At 37.2% G+C, this 16,773-nt stretch overlaps 3 non-coding genes across 3 annotated transcripts; all 3 read left to right on the forward strand.

The window, feature by feature from the left end:
- Positions 1–147: 147 nt before the first annotated feature.
- Trnav-gac (transfer RNA valine (anticodon GAC)) lies at positions 148–220 on the forward strand. Its single transcript has one exon. It is a non-coding gene; the product is annotated as a tRNA-Val (tRNA).
- A 367-nt stretch (positions 221–587) lies between these two features.
- Positions 588–660, forward strand: Trnav-gac (transfer RNA valine (anticodon GAC)). The gene has a single exon. It is a non-coding gene; the product is annotated as a tRNA-Val (tRNA).
- Positions 661–1,027: 367 nt separating this feature from the next.
- Positions 1,028–1,100, forward strand: Trnav-gac (transfer RNA valine (anticodon GAC)). Its single transcript has one exon. It is a non-coding gene; the product is annotated as a tRNA-Val (tRNA).
- The last annotated feature ends 15,673 nt before the right edge of the window (positions 1,101–16,773 follow it).

Below are 16,773 nucleotides of genomic sequence, written 5' to 3' on the forward strand. Positions count from 1 at the left end.
CCTTGTTTGTATGATTATATTAGGCCGGCGGGTAAGCATCATTAATTGATCTCGTACACTGGTATGTAATGTGTTGTTTGTACTGTTTACCCCGCATGACTGCTCATATCCATAAGTACCAGACTTGAGTCCTGTTTATCAGGGATAGTCTGTGTAGCTCAGTGGTAAGAGCGCTCGCCCGACAAGCGAGAGGTCTGGGGTTCGAGTCCCCGCACAGGCAGGTATGTCCGGAGTTTTTACTCTGGTATATCTGCCTATGCATGTAATGTTTCCATTTGTAAATTCATGTTTAATTGTGCTAGTGTGCGATGCGTAATTCTTCTTTCCCCTGTATATTGATATATTAAGAATACGATTAAGCATCATTTACTTGATCTCGTGCGCTAGTTTGTAATGTTTGAATGTTTCCTTGTTCCAGTGTATGATGCGTAGGCCTCTTCCCTTGTTTGTATGATTATATTAGGCCGGCGGGTAAGCATCATTAATTGATCTCGTACACTGGTATGTAATGTGTTGTTTGTACTGTTTACCCCGCATGACTGCTCATATCCATAAGTACCAGACTTGAGTCCTGTTTATCAGGGATAGTCTGTGTAGCTCAGTGGTAAGAGCGCTCGCCCGACAAGCGAGAGGTCTGGGGTTCGAGTCCCCGCACAGGCAGGTATGTCCGGAGTTTTTACTCTGGTATATCTGCCTATGCATGTAATGTTTCCATTTGTAAATTCATGTTTAATTGTGCTAGTGTGCGATGCGTAATTCTTCTTTCCCCTGTATATTGATATATTAAGAATACGATTAAGCATCATTTACTTGATCTCGTGCGCTAGTTTGTAATGTTTGAATGTTTCCTTGTTCCAGTGTATGATGCGTAGGCCTCTTCCCTTGTTTGTATGATTATATTAGGCCGGCGGGTAAGCATCATTAATTGATCTCGTACACTGGTATGTAATGTGTTGTTTGTACTGTTTGCCCCGCATGACTGCTCATATCCATAAGTACCAGACTTGAGTCCTGTTTATCAGGGATAGTCTGTGTAGCTCAGTGGTAAGAGCGCTCGCCCGACAAGCGAGAGGTCTGGGGTTCGAGTCCCCGCACAGGCAGGTATGTCCGGAGTTTTTACTCTGGTATATCTGCCTATGCATGTAATGTTTCCATTTGTAAATTCATGTTTAATTGTGCTAGTGTGCGATGCGTAATTCTTCTTTCCCCTGTATATTGATATATTAAGAATACGATTAAGCATCATTTACTTGATCTCGTGCGCTAGTTTGTAATGTTTGAATGTTTCCTTGTTCCAGTGTATGATGCGTAGGCCTCTTCCCTTGTTTGTATTATTGTTACATTTTAGGCCTATACCTAAAACTTTTAAAGTCATATTAATTCAAACATAACTTTGGTAATACTCATTCGTTTTCATTCGTTGAAACGGCAAAACATACTTACTTGTCCTGACAAATCGAATTACAATAATTTTAAAAATTCCACCGCAAAAATATAAAAAATAAGTCATTCCAATACCAATAAAAGTTAATCTCTTGAGCAAACAGACCCGATCCCAGAAATATATACCAGCCCGCGAATGGGCTGGCGAAAATCTATTTTTTTGGTTGCTTCGACCAACAAAAGATCGCGTCGCCTTAAAAGGTCGGTCACCTACATGTATCTACACAACTGTATTTTTGTGAGGTCTGAGAGCACACCAAATTGCATACTGAATACGACATGTACGATGTCAAATAATTGTGATTTCTTGAAATATATATATAATACAAATTTTATTGCAAGTTATAAAACAATGATATTTTTTTAATATTTTTGATATTTAACAGTCCTCGAAGTAAATATAAATCTTATGATATCTATACTAATAAAATAATGAGCTCTGTCTGTCTATCCGGCTATGCGTTTCGCCGCGCTTCGACGCATCGTTCCGATATTTCGGATATAGATAGGTATTGGGCATTCCACGTTTATGGGGTGGTTTGAAAGGTCATCGGAGGTCAAGGTCAAAGGTCAAATTTTAAACTTTGTCCGATCTGGCCCAAATTTGGTGGGTGGAATCCTTGATACAAGGGGAATATAATGCGCGAAATAAAATCGAGGTCAACCGAGGTCAAAGGTCATTACGGAGGGGTCAAATTTCTAACTTTGTCCGATCGGGCTCAAATTTGGTGGGTGGAATCCTTGATACGAGGGGAATATATGCCCGAAATAAAATTGAGGTCAAGCGAGGTTAAAGGTCATTACGGAGGGGGTCAAATTTCAAACTTTGTCGGATCGGGCCCAAACTTGGTAGGTAGAATCCTCGATACAAGGGGAGTATATGCCCAAAATAAAATCGAGGTCAACCGAGGTCAAAGGTCATTACGGAGGGGGTCAAATTTCTAACTTTGTCCGATCGGGCTCAAACTTGGTAGGTAGAATCCTTGATACAAAGGGAATATATGCCTAAAATAAAATCGAGGTCAACCGAGGTCAAAGGTCATTACGGAGGGGGTCAAATTTCTGAACTTTGTCCGATCGGGCTCAAACTTGGTAGGTAGAATCCTTGATACAAAGGGAATATATGCCTAAAATAAAATCGAGGTCAACCGAGGTCAAAGGTCATTATGGAGGGGTTAAATTTCAAACTTTGTCCGATCAGGCTCAAACTTGGTGGGTGGAATCCTTGCTACGAGGGGAATATATGCGCAAAATAACATTGAGGTCAACCAAGGTCAAAGGTCATTATGGAGGGGTCAAATTTCAAACTTTGTCCGATCAGGCCCAAACTTGGTAGGTGGAATCCTTGATACGAGGGGAATACGTGCCCGAAATAAAATTGAGGTCAACCGAGGTCAAAGGTCATCACAGAGGGTTCAAATTTCAAACTTTGTCTGATCGGGCTCAAACTTGGTGGGTGTAATACTTGATATGAAGGGAACACGTAAAACTTAAAATCGAGGTCATCCGAGGTCAAAGGTCATCCAGGAGCTACATTTTAAACTTCATCTGATTTGGCTTTAATTCTCCATATCACGGGAGCACTATCACGGCTACAGGTGCTCTTACAGCTACAGGTACACTAGTGTTCTTAAAGTGTATGTAGCTGGGTATTTGTTTAGTTTGGCTAGTTAGTGGTTAGCATTTGTTAGCATAAATTCAAAATCAATAGAGGGCGTCCTATTTTGGCTAGTTAAATGTTGGTCGCACAGGCTAGTTAAATTTTAGTCTCTCCGGCTAGTTAAATTTTTGTCGCTCAGGCTAGTTAAATTTTTTAGGGACTAAAATAACTATATAGCCAGAGGGACAATATTTAACTAGCCCGAGGGACAAAATTTTAACTAGTCTGAGGGACAAAATTTTAACTAGCCTGAGGGACAAAAATTTTAACTAGCCTAGAGGACAACATTGTAACTAGTCTGGGCGACCAACATAGGACGCCCTCTATTAATTTTGAAATTAGCTAGCCAAATGTTAACTAGCCAAATAGTTATCCCCATGTAGCTGGGAGGGATAGCCGTCCATCATATGAACATTTGACCTTTCGTATTGAAGATATACCCCCCCCCCCCCCAAAAAAATCCCCACAACAACACACACACACAACAACACCAAAACAATTAGGTCTTCGGGGGAAAATTGTTTATCTTTAATACGAAAGGTCATAGTTTTCATATGATGGACGGCTTTTCATCCCAGCTACATGTACATATTATTAGATTTATACAGTTTATTTCAAAGACTGCTAAATGTCAAAAATATCATTTTTAATCATATGTCATAACTTTTGTATAATATCGCGAATTTCAAAAAAATCTAAATTATTTGATATCAGAATAATATTCCTCGTATTAAGATGGTAATTTGATGTGTCTGATGTGCTCTCAGCTTCCACAAGTGCAAACTTCGCTATCCGAGCCCTTAAGCTGTAAAGTTGACCACTTAGAGAAAGAGTCACAGACTTGAACACCGACGTCGAGAAGTAGGGCATAAATTGCGGAAATAAGAAATTTTGAAAGTTTCCGCATTATTTTATGGCATTTTGGTAATAAAATTATAGAAAAACGGGGGTTCATTGGGTAGCCGAACCTACTGACAAAGAAGAGGGGCATCGGGTATAGTCGACTTTATCAATGGGGGCCTAATGACAGGTACACATACCGTCACTGCTAAAGTTGAGTGCCCCACACTCTAAATTTTGCAACGGTTAACGTAGTTGTGAACAAATGGTTGAACCGTTTGTTGCACTCTCTTGATGCTACGTACTTTGAATAAACCTGTGTACATGCAGTGCTTATAGATTTGAAAACGTTTTGTATGAAAACACACTACAACAATATTTTTACATCGAAATGTCATTGTAAACTATTTTGGAAACATTTTTGACCAAATATTTTGTCAACACTTAAATAACATTATGTTAAAATATTTGCACCCAGCAAACACAGAAATGTTCTTAAAATGTTTTTACAAAACGTTTTTAATAACATTTAAATGTCGGGTTATATAAAGGTCGTGAAAACATTTTAAAAACGTTATTGTAAATATTTTGGGCAAACATTTTTGCAAAAATATTTTTCAACCCCAAATTAATATTCTGTTTAGAATGATTTGTAACAAGTTTTCAAAAATGTTTTTGGAATGTTATTAAGGGGTGGGGTATGAACGTTTGGACAGTATTTATTGTGGGACATTAGAGCACATGAAGAATGTCCTTCTGATATCAAATAATTTAGATTTTTTGAAATTCGCAATGTAATACACATTTTATGGCAAGTGATTAAAAATTGATATTGTTGATATTTAACAGTACTCGAAGTAAACTTTATAAACCTGATGATTTACACTTAAAGTGTATGTAGGTGGGATGAAAAGCCGACGATCAATTGAAAATTTTGACCTTTCGTATTGAAGATATGGATTTTTTCCCACAAAACACACACACAAAAAAGGTCTTTTTGGGAAAAAAAATCCATATCTTCAATATGAAAGGTCAAAATTTTCAATTCATCGTCGGCTTTTCCTCCCAGCTATATACACTTTAAGAATATGTCATTACATTTATAAAATTTACTTTGAGGACTGTTATATATCAAAAATGTGAAAAATATCAAATTTTAATAATTTGTCATAAAATTTGTATTATATCGTGAATTTCAAAAAATGAAAATTATTTGATATCAGAAAGACATTCTTCGCATTCAGAATGCAATTCGATATGTCTGATGTGCTCTCATGTCCCACAAAAAATACTGTCGAAACGCTCAAATGCTCATTCCAGATCCCTTCAAACGTTTTTATACCCTTTATATAACCCGACATTTAAATGTTTTCTGTAAAACATTTGTGTTTGCTGTGCAGTAAATTACCAACAAATGTTATTTAATGTTATGAAAACGTTTTATACCATTAATGTACCCTTTATAATAACCCGACATTTAAACGTTTTCTGACAACCTTTTATAACCTTTTGCGAATGATGTCGAAAACGTTTTGTGTTTGCTGGGTAATTATGATATAATTACCATTAAATGGTAAATGTGTCAAAATATTAGTCTTTGGGTAAAGGGCTCGTAATTGTTAGAAGACAATTTCTTTGCTCTTTCAAACTTACACCGTGTATTACTGTATTTTCAGGCCAATTATGTGTTAGTACATAGTTGTACGCGTTTGTATTTTCGGGACAATTATGTGGAAATAGTATATACAAATATATACTGCCATGAGAGGTTCTGGTTAAAACTATGGGCCCGAGGTGAGATCAATAGTACTATTTTCCTGAGGGGCGTACTATTGATCTCACCTCGAATGAAGGCAGTATATATTTGTTTTATATCCTTCATTCATAGATTTTTTGTTCATTGATTGGTTAAAAGATTACATGTAAACTCCATCATGCTTCGAAATGGGCCTAGGTAGGGCCTATGCACATGATGATGATGCACGGTAGGCCGGTTTAGGCGGTCCAAGGACTCGCACTGTCATGTTCATGTGTTGGTTTTTAAAGCTTACTCATTGACTGCTCATTGTCAGTGTTTATTTGTTCAAGTTGTATTAGGCCCTATATGATGTCAGTGTTGGTCTGAATACAGTAAATATTCCTGCGCTAGAACTGGTAAAAAAATTCAAATTAAACAGCTGAAATCATGAATCTTTTTCAGCAGAGCAGCCACTCCAGCTTGATTTAATATTTCGCCATGTTTGTGTTGTCGTTTCACGGCAGTGACAAAATATTCTCATAGTCAATGTCGACGTTCAATATTATTCTATATGCTTTATGGACTGCGACGTGGGTATGCTGCTATCCGTAGATAGTAAATATCCAGAAGTACTATTTACGGCTTGGAGGTACTATTTACGGACGTAAATAGTACTTTTTCTCACTTCTTTACAGAATAGTGTGTTTATTTTTGATCACGTGACACACTTTTAACCAATCAATGAACAAGAATCTAAGGATATAATGCAATATAAATAGCCAAGAAATTACTTTTACCAATTACCAACCCTTTCCAAAAGACAATTGACACCTATGGCTGTTTTATTGGATTTATATTGTCATACAAGTGTATTCAAGTAGGTAACATCAAAACAGTGCAACAAACGGTTCAACCATTTGTTCACAACTACAATATCCGTTGCAAAATTTAGAGTGCAGGGCATGTTCTCTCCTGTCATATTATGTCGAAATAATAATAAATTTCCATGTATACAGCTCTTACTCTTAGTAAATTTTCGATTTTTAAAGCCGCAACTGAAAAATATGGCAAACTACTAGATATGCAGTAATATCAATCCTTTATAGCAGTATGATATGGTATGTTCGAGGAGATTCTGGCCTCCAATGCATCCATGATAGTTTCTTTATTGTCAAAGACAAACATGGAAGGGGTACTCTTTCTAAATTGTTCCCCAAAAATACTGATAGACATAAAACACCACAAAAAATGGTTCCCCTTCGTTTTTGGAATAGGTCCCAAGGAGGGGCGCCCAGCTCCAAAATATCCCTGAATTCACCAAAAAAGAGCACTGAAAGACCCCCTTGTACGCTGTCTGCTAACACAGCCCAACCATCTCCGAATTCTGGGGGAGCATACCCACTTAATAGGTCCCTTATAACGACCTTTGTTGTTTATCTAATATCGGCTCTTTGCAAGATTTGATTTCAGGGGAGTCCAATTGTTCTTACAACATTAATGTGGTTTATCTGATTATATACGATATACGATGATAACGAACTGCATGGTATGGTTTACCAGACGAGTTACTGATATTGTACATTACAATTTTTCCCGATCTTATACCAATGCATTAACGATGATTTTAAAAGCTTGTTGTCTTGTAAATTTACCGTTAAAATACAATTCTTGCAACTACATGTTTCAAACAGCGCACGTTTTAAGACGTCAGATTCGGAGATTAACAAAATCTAAAAATATTGTCTTTTTCTGGATTCCGCGCAATGCATGATGGGTTTTTTTGTAATCTTGTATAAATTATGATAACTGATATCAGGTAACAAGCAAGGTCAAAAAGCAACAAATCTTAGTTGTATCAGAATATTTAAACTGGTCTATTGCGAACATAATTATCAACTGCAATGAAACATTAAAAATGCCGAATTCAACGGAAAATGCGTCTTCTTCTGACGAATCAGCTTCGTTGCTTGAAACCGAATACAGCGATAAAGATGTACGTATTATTTTCTGTTACTCTTTTATTGAAGATTTACTTTCAAGTGAGCTATAATCTTACGATATAAATTTAGTAACCGTTTGCTCAAATGTAAGTGTGCTGTTATGGTGATATCGTCGAAATCCAGCAATAATACTATAGCAGTTGAAACTTTTATTTTACTTATTTGTTTTTATGGGTGGCTAGTGACTAGCTACACCAATGTCTACTTTTATATCAACAATATTTGTAATGGCCTTTATAGCAAACGCACTTCACTATACGTACAGTGTTACTGACTTTATACATGGTACTTTTTAACAATTCCGGTCAAATTTACGGCAATTTAGGAAGTAAGTCTATAATGTGTAAGAAAAATTTAGCGAATGACAAAAACCTTGGGGATGTTTCTACATGCCTTCAAAGCCATAGCCAGAGGGGAGGGGTGGGGTGGGGAGACACTCCCTCTCCAAATACCAATGCGAATACTCCGCTTTTGGGGTAAAAACGTTAAAAATCAGCCCTTTATTGTAGGAAAATTCACATTAAATGTCAAGTACTATAGACATGATATACATCATTTTAAAGCTAATTTCAAGCAGAGTATTTTGGTTGAATATCTCAAAAATGATGATTGGCGACTTCAGGGCTCAGTTGTGCTGGATGGTCACATATCCCTCCACATATCCTTCTTCCTCCTCTTTCTCCCCCTCTCCCTGTCACTCTTTGTCTATTCCTTTTATTTTACCCAGTCTTGGATTTCTTGAAATCTTTTTAAACGGAATGGGTGGTTAATGACTAGCTACGCCATTGTCCACTGTTATTTCCACATTATTTGCGATGGCCTCAGCAAACGCGTTTCACGATACTTACAGTGTTACTGACCATTTCAACCATTCTTGAATGATTTTCGAACTATTTAAAGCGAGACTTGAAAATGAAATGAGATAGCCAGCTAACTTAAAATCGTTCACGATACGTCTTTTAAATTTTCAAATAAAGTTCAAGAGCTTGTGAAGTATATATCTCAAAAGGATCTTCTATATAATTTGAACCGCGTCTGAAGCATCAAAACCTTTTGAAAAATGTCATATTCCAACTTATTAAAAGCCCTGTAAACACAGAACGTTTTGATATCATTCGCAAAAGGTTAGAAAAGGTTGTCAGAAAACGATTAAATGTCGGGTTATAATAAAGGACATAGAAAGGGTATAAAACGTTTTCATAACATTCAAAACCATTTTGTTGATAACCTACTGCAAAATATTTTAACATAATGTTAATTAAGTGTTAACAAAATGTTTGGCAAAAAATGTTTGCAAAATATATACAACATTTTGAAAACATTTTTTAAATATTGTTGTAGTGTGTTTTCATACAAAACGTTTTAAAACGTTTCTATTACTTTATATAACCAGACAGTTTATTTAAACGCTTTTATCTAAACCAAAACCCAAGATATAACATCCATAAACATGTTAAAATGTTTTGGAAACATTCTTGTGTTTGCTGGGAGCATTCTTCGCTTTTTATTGGCATAGATGTTGATCCTTTGAATTTACAGTGTGTAGTTATTTTTTGAGAAAAATGCAAAATTGGTCATAAAATTTATCAGGGGTGTAGTACCACCTTAATTAACTTTCATGTGTGTTTATTATTTTCTGTTAAGGCAAACGGCAAATCGTGTTGTTCTCGTCGTCAAGACGTCCTGGCATGGATAGGAGGAATGCTATTCATAATCGCTCTTCTAGGGGCTGTTTTCGGCTTAGGACATCTTCGGGGTTGGAACGCCAAGTCAGGATACACACATCTCAACTCTTCTACCTCCCAAGATCGTTTCCTTCCCGAGCCATTTGATCCCGAGCCTGGAGTTCCCGAGAGATCAGACTCAGGCGCAGATGCTAGATGGTACTATTGGCAACTTCCTCCAGACACAGCTAATGCTCTGACGAGGTTATTTGTTTGGATGTGTTATGTGGCGCATCAACTGACAATCTGGGTAACCATTTATTATGCGCAGAAGAAGAAGTCAAATCATGAAATCAAAGGACCTAAATATAGCACTCAGATGGACATCATTCAATGGATACCATTGTTTTTAAACATATTCTTTCATCTACTCCACTTAGCGCAAACACATATCACTTATGACGCGACAGCACAAGATGTAACAATCGCAAGCTCTACAGGATCCGTGATCATGCTTCTCGTCGTTGTACTCCTAATGGAATACCGGGATCGTGGCTTTATATTTGGATGGCCAGGTCCTCAACACAAAGACAAAATCAGCAGTAAATTACGTTTATCACGTGGTCCAATTGATTTGGCGCGAAAATATCACGGCTATGCATTCGCTTGGGCTGCCATCTATACATTCTGGTATCACCCAATGGAAAACACTTGGGCTCATGCAATGGGATTTGTCCATACGTGGATGATTATGCTCCAAGGCAGCTTGCTGTATACTAAATTGCATCTAAACCGCCTTTGGAGATTCACGTTAGAAACATGGGTTGTGATACACGCCACAGTTGTCGCATTTCAGAAGGGTGGTCCAAGTCTTGATGGCACCAGTGAATGGCCAATGTTCTTGTTTGGGATGCTGTGGTTGATCGTAGTGACCCAACTCTTTGGATTTACGTTCTGGAAGAAGATTCCCGGATGGACGAAGATTATACCATTCCTGGTATTCATTGGCGTTGTCGTGTATTGTTTCAGCTTCATTCCTGATGACGACGTAAGTAGAATTTATTAGTATGTGCAACATTACCAGTTTATAGTCAATTTACTGGAGCATTCCAAAATTCACTGGTTCAATTATTCCTATACACTCCTAGCAGCAAGAACAAAAGTTAAATTACTTCTTGGTTTTATGAGCCGCCATTGTTCGTAAATTCGATATGTACTCTTGGGGAAGATGTCTTCATTTGTGAGAGTGAGTAAAATGTCCGTTATCGTCAAAGTGATGCTTGATGATATTAAAGAGATTGCGATGCTCCACACGTCTTACGCCGTACCGGCGTTCATACGTGCGTACGTACATATATCGGAATTGTTCCAAGCTGGACTCATTCGTCACAAAGAAGCACAAGCAGGCTGTGACCGAGACCAACGCTTGTGCGAAAGAAATCTGCCCACGTGAGGGCAACTGTATAAATCTTAAAGGATGTATTAACTTTAACATGCCGTCCAAAGTCAGCAACCATTATTTTTGACTTCGACGATTTAAAACAGGCTTTCTGGGCCACGTTCTCCGTCGTTTCCCACTCAGTTTTTACTAATGAGGTGTCAAATTAAGAACACCATCTTCTGTAACAAAATCAGTCAAAATGTGTATTGTGGATAGATATCAGTTCCGTTATTCGGAATGGTCATTACTTCGAATTTACAACAAGGTTCATTATTCCGAAGGATCATTACTCCGAAGGTGCGTTACTCCGAATTTAAAATACGGTTCGTTAGGGTCATTACTCCGAAGGTTCGTTATTCCGAAGGGTCATTACTCCGAATTTAAAACAAGGCTCGTTATTCCGAATGGTCATTTCTCCGAATTTAAAATGAGGTTCGTTATTCCGAAGGGTCATTACTTCGATTTGGAGTAATGACCCTTCGAATAACGACCTTCGGAATGATCCTTCGAGTAATGGCCCTTCGGAGTAATAACCCTTTGGATCAATGAGCCTTGTTGTAAATTCGGAGTAATGAACCTTCGGAATAAAGGTCCTTCGGAATAACGACACACCCCTTATGGAAATCACATGCATATCTTTGGATGTATGGAAATAGAAATGGAAAAGACATTATGTTGAGTAATCAATGAGCCCATTATGTTTTAGATATTTATTCTTTGAATTGTAACCAAACCAGAAACCAACTATTTTGATGTTTAGGGCGTCGGCTCTTTTGATATGCTAAAACCTTTCCCTATTTTACGTGCACAAGGCTGTTCATACACAGGTGAATGAACATGAAAAGAGTGTTCCGCACGGGTATAACGTGCGGACTAAATATCATTTTAGTGTACTCAGAGAATGTAATGTTTGCATTTGTTTCCTTTTTTCGTCTTTCAGGGCAACTATTACACGCGTCTCTTGGAAATTACCTACATACCACTCATTGAATATCCCGCCATGGTCGTCGCTTGGCTCGTCATTCTCATCTTTTTGAAAATCGAAGAAAAACTAGCCAACAATCAGCGGCAAGAGCCACCGAGCCCCTCTGGGAGACCATTTATATTCTTCTCTTCATGTTAGTCTACGCTGTTATGATAGTCATTAGTTTCTTAATCCAGGAATTGGACTGGAAGGCTAATGGTTTAATAATCATGATAGTAATGATTTTTGTGTTTATAATCGGGACATCGGTTGCATACATGTTTGTGAAGCAAGTTATGAGGCCTAAAATCATGCTTACTGTCAGTTACGTTGATAAAGGCGATAATGGAAATAGTGTACCAGAGACATACGGAACTTTTTAGCGATTTCCATGAAGGATGAAGGAGATGATGATAATGATAATGATAATAATAATAATGATGATAATAATAATAATAATAATAATAATAATAATAATAATAATAATAATAATAATAATAATAATAATAATAATAATAATAATAATGATAATAATAATAATAACAACAACGCTATTAAGAATAAGCAATAACAACAACAATACCAAAAGACACGCGTTGTACAGGGTGTCTCAAAAACGTTACAATTTTAGAAAATGTTTTTCGATTACAAGAAAAGGGATCTCGTTTTGTCACAGGTGGTGTGTAGCGTTGTGTCATAGGTGGTGTGTAGCATGTCGGCCATGTACCAGGATTTTTAGGTGTGATTTAAATCATTCAATGTTTTAAAGTGGCTGTCAATTTACTGGGGTATTCCAAAATTCAAATGGTCGAACTGATTTCTGTATATTGAGCCACAGATTAGGATTTCCGCTACTTTTTTTTTGGAGGGAAAGTGAATTTAGTGAATTTCAGGGGGGGGGGAATCAACAAATTTTGCACAAAATTTCTGCAAAAAGTGGAAACTGATTTCGCAATTTTGGTGGTTTTTTTTCAGTTCCGAATGTAAACAATAAAAGCAATAATTGTCCTGACCGTCGTTTTATCTTTTCAGTTTCTGTTTCCGTATCCGTAATAGTTTTTGTAAGTCATTGTTATTCTGAAGTGGTAGTCTCCCAGGTGTGACCAATCTTTTATTCTAGCCTTTTGTTAGTTACTGAAAATTTGAAGCTCGTGAATTTCAGTTTTCGTTTTGGTAAGTTATATTGATTTTTTACATAAAACCTTGAGATGTGCGGTTGGGTGCTAATCTAGACAAAAGAAGAGTCTAAATTTTACGGTCCTAAATTCGCGGTAAATTGTACGGCTTCAATTGACTTGTGTTTGGTGTATATGCACACTTACGCCTAGACGTAAGTGGCTCGTAAAAATTGTCTTGCATTGAAATATATACTAACCATGTTGCCAAGTTATAAGCAAAAGTCTTTCATATTGGCGATGAAACGAGCGTCTGAAATAGTCAAATATCTCCCAATGAGGCGCGTACAAGTGGTGATTTGGTAATCATGTTTTATATTGAAATGCAATACAAAAGAATTGCATTGCATTGGAGCAAAGATAATGTATTCTATTCATTCGTACCAATGGCAAGCTAATCTGATAATTGAATATATGAATCCAAAACCCACCCAAGTCCATGGGAAGTGATTTTGAGAAAAAACCTGTGTATCATTTTAATTCCTTCAGTTAGATTTACCTGGTCAATATGGTAAGTTGTACGTGCAAATGGGTGGGTTAAACTGTATTAGGTATGACGATTATCGTGGGGTTCATTTTAAATTCTGGACTTGGGTGGTTTTTTGAATCATATACTAAGACAATAATGTTGGAATGAGATTACCACTAGTAAGATAATACAAAATAAAGCACACAGTTATGTATAATGTTAATCAGCATTCTGCCATGTAATATAAACCACACACTTTCCTTGATTAAACCCATTTTTTTTTTCAAAAGTCACTCTCCAGCAATGAATGTGTTACAAGTGGACTTTTATACATACTGGATTTCAATCAATGTGTTACAAGACTCAAATCATGGACTTGGGTTGATTCTTTCATACATGCTATTTTTCACATGCTCAATAGACACAGATGATGAATTTGAGTTGTTCTTTCATACATATGACAGGCCTATGTATAGCAACACTTTCCCATGCTTAACTCAATTTGGCCAAAGTATGGACTTGGGTGGCTTTTGTATTCAAATATTCAATTGGTTGGGCCTATATGCAAGACTCGGGTTTATTTTAAATGTTTATTTTTGCAGAGCTTATTTTCATTCATGGATCATACTGATAAATTTCGCAAGGGGGGGAGGGAGGGAGGGAGATACTTGAGACTGAACAAGTGAGAGTGGGAGGGGGTGAGGAAGAAAGAGAATAGACGGAAAGACTAGAAAGAGAAAGCTCCAGAGGAGAGAGTAGGGACCGGGGAGGGAGGGGGGGCCTGATAATGGGGGGGGGGCAGGAGGAAGCAAAATAGGGAGATAAACATTGATACGAGGGAAGTGCGACACTGTGGCTTTGCACAAGTGCATTGGGGCGCGACAGGCTCATAAGCGGACCTTTTGTGATTTAAGGGCTTATTTTCAACGTTTTTACAGAAAAAAAAGTGGACATTATCATTCGGATTGGCATACATTTTGTCAAATTAATATAGATCAATTTAGCAATGCAAAGACGAGAGGGCGCTAGACCATTAAAAACATCGGTCTTGTCTCTCCGCTTTTATTGACATAGGCATCTGCTTCTATTGAAATAAGCTGATTGGTACTTCAAAGTTAACAATGAAGTCAGATTACAGTAAACTTACTGAATCACTTGCGTTTTCGTATCTGAACAATAGACTTACGGAAACTGAAAAGATAAAAAGACCCTGAGTAATTACCCCGTTTTCTACTGAGCAATGGAGTCGGGTAATATAAGAGAGCCCTTTTTTTAGATTGTAACACACTGAGACACACGTTGTATGCCTACCTACGCTCCAGTCAGTAAGGGCAGGTAATATTTATAAGTTCAAGTACGTGCATGGCGTGGGACAAACCAAGGATAATAGAATCAGGATGTAGCAATAACTTATTAGCATGTGTCCAATTCTTATGTTAATAGCGTATTATTATGAGGAGGGGGGGGGCGCTAATAATATCCACAGATAGGGCTAGACTCTATACTGGATTAAATGCCCAATTAAATAGCTGTTAAATGATTAGCTTTTCATAGTATACCATTTTGTTATAAAATAAATGTAACTTTTCAATTTATTATGTGTAAGCTTCAAGTTTGTACGTGAATTTTAAGCATCTAAATTGCTGAACTCGGGTGATATATAGTTAGTAGTGTCAAATTCTGCTGCATCACCCCGTCTGAATGATAGAATTCTAATAAAATAATTCTACAGATGTGCAGTAAATACGATTTATCAGGATTTAGATTTTAACTGACCAAGATAAACAATCGAGTATACACATGACAATTAGAGAGATTGCGGAGAGGCGTTCACTGCAAACGCCATACGGGTTACGGATTTCTGCATTTTGCGGTAGAACGTCATAGTCCCGTTCACATCCAAACTAGCCTCCTACACAGCCAGTTTGTGTCGGTCCTAACGCTCGTCGTTCCTAGTATGTTCGTGATAGCCGCATAGAGTCTGAACCAAGACTACGTGTAAACGCAATTGCAATCATGATGGCGCTATGCTGAGACAAATAATCTAAAGGTAATAGGAAGCACCCATTGATTCACCTTGGGTGCATCGAACCAGAGAAGATTATCTTCTTTCATCGAACTACTTTCCTCGGTATTGATATGCAAATACGACTAGCTGTATCTATTCAGCATCGAAGTGGTTACGTAATTCTCTTGGTTACCGGATCACGCTACTTTGGTATGCCTTCGAGTGCCATATACTTTATGTGGTGATCATTTCGATCGTGGTTCATTACTCTAGCGCGTGATCCCGTTGACATAGTAACATTACGTAACTTCGATACTGAATAATGTTCTAAGCATTCAGTCCAGATTAGCGATATTTGAGTTTTGGAAAATGAGTATAGGCCTATGTTCACACGTGTATGCTATTTGTCTAAATAATCTAAACAGAGTTTGATGTTGGATGCCTAGGAAGTCTTGGTGTATATTATTCGAATAACAAGAAACAAACTCCATTATCATATAAATAATACCCTGTTTACTTTCTAAAGCAAAATGAAAATAAATAATCTAATATGCCTAGTTCGATTACTACCCAGCAAACACAAAAAGATTACAGAAAACGTTAAATGTCGGGTTAACGGTTATGTGAGGGTCAAGGGCATTAAACGTTTTAATAACATGCAAAAAACCTTTTGTTCAAAACTTGCTGATAAACGTTCTAACACAATAGACACTTAAATATGTTTGCCAAGTGATATTTTACTATAGCATTTCGAATTTTGGCTTAAAATGTTGTTGTATTACTTTTTAAGTATAACACGAGTTTTCATGATTTTTATATAAACATACATCGATATGTTATCAAAATGTTTTAACTAAAACCAAAAACACATGCATTATCATGTTTTAAAAACATTTTTGAGTTTGCTGAATAGTATCCATAAGCAAAACACTTTGACAGCTGTTTTAATGCACAACGAACAAGCAAGGCGAAAAATAGCGTTGCACGAACTTCTGTTCCCCGTCCCAAACAGACAATTATACCGCATTTTGCCGTAACACGACACAATCTTGCCTAAAACGCCTCTTCGCAAGCTGATTTTTGGACGGCATTTTCCACACACAAATGAATAGGCAATTTGCCCGTTCGAATTCGCGTCGAAAAAAATTGAAATTTGTTCACTTCTTCTTGTCTATACGAGATCAAATTTTAACCCCAAAATGGATTTTATTACATGTCGGACTCTACTTGTTCTATTAGGATACTTTGATTCGCTTCATAACAAGATAAACATAACATTTTCTGCATTTTATAATGCGGTTTTTGTCTTTTGGAACGTCATTTTTGCTACCAACCGCAACGTAATCGCCTTACGGTAATTCCACGATTGAC

Source organism: Amphiura filiformis, chromosome 10 (assembly GCF_039555335.1).
Source record: "Amphiura filiformis chromosome 10, Afil_fr2py, whole genome shotgun sequence".
Taxonomy (NCBI): domain Eukaryota; kingdom Metazoa; phylum Echinodermata; class Ophiuroidea; order Amphilepidida; family Amphiuridae; genus Amphiura; species Amphiura filiformis.